Here is a 6,910-nt window from a genome sequence, read left to right on the forward strand (position 1 = left end):
AGACGTCGGACAGGGCAAGATATGACAAAATACCCATTTATAAACTATCAAGGGCTCATGAGGGAGGGGGGAGCAGGGAGGGAGGGGAAAAATGAGGACCAAATGTCGGGGGTTTAAGTGGAGAGAAAATGTTTTGAGAAACGATGTACAAATGCGCTTTACATAATTGACGTGTGTATGGATTGGGATAACAGTTGTATGAGCCCCTAATAAAATGTTAAAAACAAAAAACCAAAATGAACCAACTCGACTTCACTGACATGTACAGAATACTCCACCAATAGCACCACTTGTACATACTTATAATTCTCTAGAATAGTCCATATTTTAGGCTATGGTTATAGTTAAGGTTTTATGTCAACTTGACTGGACTAGGATTCGCAGCAGTTTGGTGTTAAGATGTAGTAATCCCCCATATGAGATCCATATAATGTAATCCAATGTATGAGTGGATGTGGTGGTAAAACTTGCTTTATTTTTGCTGGATTTGGATCCTGCATCTGGAATATTATTTGACTTCTTGTTCTTTGGATGGTAGCCAGTGGCTTGTTGATGCTTGGAGTCATTTATACCCTGCCAAATTTGGATTTGTTTGCCTTTAAAGCCAGAAGCCTACTGTCTGACCTGCCAATCTTGGATTCATCAGTCTCTACAGGTAATTGATTTAGGAGAAGTCTGAATTTGGAATTTGCCTCGCTCCAACTACTGTTATGAGCCATTTTCTTGATAAATGTAACCGTCTCTGTCATGCACGTACACGCGTGTCACTGGTTTCGCTTCTCTAGAGGCCCTGATGTAAGGCATGTGGTACCAGGAAGTGGTTTTGAAAAACAAAACCATAAGGATGAGCTTTCTAAATTGGTTCTCAAATCTGATCAGTTTCCAAGATACCAATAACTCTGCCTCTATTAATACAGATAGGGAGTGCTGGTGGCAGAGTGGCTATACATTGGGCTGCAATAGATGAAGTGGGCAGTTCTAAATCACCAGCAGCTCTGAGGGAGAAAGATGGGCTTTTTACTCCTGTAAATAGTTAGTCTCAAAGGGACAGTTCTACCCTGCCCTAAAAGATTGCTATGAGTTGGTATTGACCACATGGCAGTGAGTTGAGTATCAATACAGATAACACTATTGATAAAGAGAGTTCTTTTAATCCGTGACATGAGGTGATAATAGTCATAGGGAAAATATCACTAGCCATACATCAAGTATTGATGAGAAGCAAGGCTCTAGGTGAACATGTATTTGGTACTTTTCTGTAATTTTTTCAGGATGAGAATATAGAAACTGATTGGTTGGTCCTACTTACAATAGACGAAGTGATAAAGGAAAGAGATGATCTCAGGGATTCAGAGTCACATAACAGACCTCAAAATTTCCACTTGTGCTCCAAAACAAAGGCATATTTCTTTTCTTTTTTTAAATCATTTTATTAGGGGCTCATACAACTCTTATAACAATTCATACACACATCAATTATATAAAGCACATTTGTACATTCATTGCCCTCATCATTCTCAAAACATTTCCTCTCCTCTTAAGCCCCTGGCATCAGGTCCTCATTTTCCCCTCCCTCTCCCCTCCCCCCTCCCTCATGAGCCCTTGATAATTAATATATATTATTTTTGTCATATCTTCAAAGGCATATTTCTTACAGTGACAGACTTTATGTTAGCAAAAATCAAGCCCAGAGTCGTATTCTAAGAGTAGCTGAATTGCAAAGCCAACTACATCCCTAACTTCCAAGGGTATCTGCTGTTAAAATGAAGGCATTGGTTGGGGTGAAATGGGATCCTGAAACTTAGGTCGGAGATTTATGGGCAGATAATAAGGAAGATGGAGACATTGGGCTTCTAAAATCCATTGAATCACTCCTGCCAATAGTACCACCACTATTTTCATTTAGAAAGGTTATTTGATCGTTGTCTGTATTCATTATCGGTAAAACCTTCGTCCCTTCTGCCCACATTGATCCAACCGTGCCTGTGATACCTGGGGCATTATATAGGACATCTTCTGAGGCATATGCCTTTTAAGACATTGCTTAACGTTCCCCACAAATGCCCACCACTCATTATTGATTCTAGATCCTAAGTAGACGTAAGAAACTAAGTTCCATAAGGTAAAGTGAAAATTGTGACCCAAGGTGGGGTTTGTTATACTCCAAAAGAACTGCTTGATTTGTTTTCCACTATGTCAAAGAGAAACCAGGTAAATAGATGTGTGAGGATGGATATTAAGGGTATGGGATAATGATACAAAGAACATAAAGTTAGATAGTGAGAGATTCTTGGTATAGGTACACTGACCACAATTTGTCCTTTAATATTTCATTCTGAGATGAGAGGAAATGATCTAATAGTTTATTTGGCTGGTTCACTGTAGCATAGATTATGAAGTGGCTTATAATAAATGAAATTGAGGTACCTGCTAAATATTTATTTACTTGGTATATGCTGAAGAAAGTATTTAAAGGTATAAGGGAATTGGCATGTGAGAGTGGGTTTAGCAACCTAGACCCCTAGCCCCACACATGGAATGTCCTTAGGACACACCTTCTTTCGCATCAGAATGGAAAAAGAAATATGAAAGGAGACCCACCCAGCAACTCTGAAGGCTCCTGTGATTGGTATTTTATGTAAGTCACGTTTGACAGTGGAAACTGCCTAATTGATTTAAGACACTTATGACAGGGTTCGTTAGGCCCCGTGGTGGTAAGGACCAAGGGGTAGCATTTAATTAGAAAGACATGGTTAAAAATGTAGGCATGGCTAACAAAATGAATATCATGTTCAAAGTAGTAATCAGAATAGTATGGTATGGAATTATGGCATTCCTTACTTCAGCAATGTGTTCATAGGAGTGAAATAGATGGAAACCCGCTAAATGTTTATTTTACCTGTACAAGTCGGCCAAATACACGGCCATCTAATTGAATTACCAGAATAGAGATTCCGGATCCCTCACTTAACCTCCAGTTTGCAGACCCACACGTGCTTTGATGAAGAGGAGGTTTCATCCCCGTGAGGAAGGACCTCTCTAAACTGCAAAAATGTACACTGTTGAATTTTCTTCCCCAAAGGGATCGATGACCTTTCACAGAAAGGGATCGATGACCTTTCACAGTGTGACTGTTCATTGGGAGAAAGGACCTAATCAGAATTTGGTGGGATTACACTATTTTCTGGAGACCCAAAGCATCACTGTGGTTTGCCAATCCTCCTTGCTTTCAGGCATATTTTGGCTTTACTTCTTACCAAGACAGATTTGCGTGTCCTTTTGGCAGCCCACAGTACTTTCGATCATCTTTGTCAGAACAATACTTCAAATGCATTGATTCTTGTTCAAGCTTCCCTTCTTCAATGTCCAACTCTCACCTACATACGAAGTGACTGAAAATATTATGGCTTGGGTCAGGCACACCATAGTCCTCAAAGTAACATTCTTGCTTTTCAACACTTTCACTTACAACTGATTCATCCAATACAATGCATCTTTTGGTCTCTTGACTGCTGCTTCCATGAGCATTGCTTGTGGATCCAAGCAAGACAGAATCCTTGACAACTTCATCTGTTTATCATGCTGTTACCTATTGGTCCAGTTGTGAAGATTCTTTTCCTTGCCATTGAGTTGTGATCCATACTGAAGGCTGTAACTCTTGATCTTCATCAGCACGTGCTTCAAGTCCACTTTCAGCAAGCAAGGTTATGTCATCTGCATACCTCAGGTTATTAATAAGCCTTCCTCCAATCCTGATGCTGAATTCATGTAATCCAGCTTCTCTGATTTTTTGCTCAGCATACAGATTGAATATGTATGATGAGAGGATATGATCCTGGTGCACACCTTTCCTGATTTTAAACATGCAGTATTCCCTTGTTCTGTTTGCACAACTGCCTCTTGATCCATGTACAAGTTCTGCTGGAGCAAATTGAAGTTTTCTTACTTATTACTTTCTGTTCTTCTCAAGACTAAGTCTAGTTTCTTAGGATCCACACACTAGGATGCCCTTGCACAGTCAAGGAGGCAATTATCTTACTGGTACTCACCTTGCTTTAGCTAAGCTCCATCTTACATTAGCAATGACATCCTTCCTTCCATACCCCCTTCTGAATTTGGCTTTAATTTCTGGTAGTTGGCTTGTCTAGGTACTGCTGCAACTGTTTTTTTAATTATTCAGTAAAATTTTACATTTAAAAAGTCACTTTGTTGGGGGCTCTTACAGAGTAAAGTTTTACGTGTGTGAGATATTGTCCAGTAATTTCTGCATATTCTATTGGTTCTTCTCTTTGGAATACACAGAAATATGGATCTCTTCTAGTCAGTTACAGGTGACTGTCTTCCAAAGTTCTTAGAACAGGCAGTGAGCACACCTGAAACATCTGAATCGATATTCTGTCATTTCTTTGAAATTTACATTTCAACAAGACCTTCAGGGCAGCTTCTTCCTTTTCTTTCATGCCGTCAGCTATGATCATGCAGCCTTTTGAAATAATTGAAAGTTGACCAATGATTTCTTCCACATTATATTTTATTTTTCCCATTTTCTTTGATACTTCGTCACTTAATATTTTTTCCACAGAATCCTTCAATATTCCATTCGTCAAGAAATAACAGAGGGGTGTGGGGGGGGGTTGTGGGGGTGGTCAGAACGGGGCAGAGATCTGGAAGAACAACGTCGTCAAGAAAGAACAGAAATACATTTTCAGGCTTCATGTTTTCTCATCCACTGATCCCTGAGGCTTGTGAAAGGTCTCTGGGGGAAGTGGCTTGTTTATGTGTTTGGATAGAAAGTAAGTGTCTTGGGACATAAAACCCCAGTTTGATATTAGAAGGGTAACTGGAAGTGCATTTCTAGCCATAGGAGCACGAAACGTTTGGAAAGATGAGACCCATCATCTGAAAACAATGTAACTCTTGTTGTACATTTAATCTAAGGATAACTTTGTCTTTTCTTACCAGAATTGTGCTTTGTTATGACACACACATACACTCAGTTCCATGAAAACTGTAGGTAGTCATTGCTTGCATTTCAGTGTATGACGCAGATTATTTATTTATTTTTGAAGTGTTTTTCCAAAACCATTGTATTGGGAGCTAATGTGGATATCATTCCATAGTTCAATCACATCAACAGTACTGTACAATTGTTCCCACAATCCTTTTCAAAGCGTTCTCTTCCTTCTTGAACTTCTTCACATCAGCTTCCCCATTGGATCTCCCACTCCCACCCCTGGAAACCTTTTTCTGCTAGTTGTCTCCATAAATTCATCAATGCTGGGTTTCATATACTGAAACACAGAAAAATGTCTGACCAAAATTTAAGAGGGTTATCCCCAATGACAAAAGACATCTGAGATAAACCCCATTATGAAAAAAAAAACAAACATAGCAAATGTTGAAAACCAGATCAGGCCCAATGTGAATCATGGGGCGTGGGTAGGGGTGGGGGATCAAGTGACAAGGTTCGAACTGCTCAAGTCAGGTTTATCAATTGATGATCTCTCCAATGCACTGTTTGTTATCCAGTTTCTTCCCATCCCTCTGTTATGGACAGAGGGAAATCACCAGAGGCTTCTTTCCTGTGTGAATCTCACAAATGTATCTTGTGCTTCCGCTGCCATGCTTAGCCTTCTGCAAACCAGAATCCCACGCATTAGGCTCTGAGATTCGCCCCTCCTTGAGCTTCAGAGGATATGATTTAGTCCTTTGGCACTGATGTTGGTGTGTTTCTTCTTCCATGTAAATTTAGTTGACATCTCATAGCTGGGCATCATCTCATTGCTTAACCCATATCTATAGCACCCATATCTTCTTGTGTTTCCTGGATACACACACACACACACACACTTTTTAATATTAGATTTAGTTTTTATTGTAGAGAACACATCTCAGGGCAAAGTGCTGCATATACAACTATAAATCTTTTTTTTGCTGGGGGGGGGGGGCTGTAAAAAATAAGTAAACCTGCAATTGCTTTAGTTATGCAGCCCCAGCTTGAGGAATCCACACTGGCAAAAGAATTCTGTCCTCTCAGAGGGATTTCTTGGCGGTGGCTGCCCAATTTCTCTTCCTCTGCAGCCTCATATTGCACAGCATTTACAAGGGAAGGCCTGGATGTATGGTGATACCTGGAGACTCAGAGAGCCTCTGATTTCGGGCAAGCCTGGGCCCTGGCCTCAAGTGGCATGGAGAAATTTCAAATATATCTAGATTAGCAAGCCTTGCAGCCTTTGAGGTTCTGAATGGGTAGAAAATGCCAAAGACATTCCATTGTTTGTTTCCTTTTTAATTTTTTTAAAGTTTCGCTCCCGGCTCCCACCCACCGTGAGGCAGAGTGGTACCACCTGGTCGGAAGGCCTGAGCCCTGACTTGGATGCATGCTGCAGGCAGATAGATGTGAGCACTTCCCCAGGGGACACGATGGGGGAAGGCCCAAGCTGGCCTAGAGAGGAGAGGCGATGGGAAAGGGAAAAGGCCAGGAAACCAAAGGAACGCGCAAAACTCAAAACCAAAACCCTACCCCACACCACAACAATATTCCGTACCCCACATGCTAGACTCGGGAGGACACCAGTCCCTCTAGCTAAAAATAATCCAAAAGTGATCCAACATGGCAATTTGTAACTGCTCCTTATAATCACATACATACGTTGGAAAGAAGCAACCCAGCAAAGAGGTGTACTTTTTGACCATGGCAGCCCTAAGGAAGTGTGGGCAGAGTGTGCCAGTGGGCTCAGCAGTAGCTTTGGGGATGCTGGCATGGGAACTGTCTGTGCCTGAGTTAGTTTATTGTGCCAAGCAGGTCGATAAATACATGTGGGATTAATTGAAGGGCGGAGGGACAAATGGCTTGGTGAGCCTCGCCTTTTGAATTCTTGGGTCTCTTGCTTTGTGATGGTTGGACCAG

The sequence above is a fragment of the Echinops telfairi genome, unplaced genomic scaffold (genome assembly GCF_000313985.2).
Source record: "Echinops telfairi isolate 266 unplaced genomic scaffold, ASM31398v2 ScPeMD7_7424;HRSCAF=8462, whole genome shotgun sequence".
NCBI classification, from domain to species: domain Eukaryota; kingdom Metazoa; phylum Chordata; class Mammalia; order Afrosoricida; family Tenrecidae; genus Echinops; species Echinops telfairi.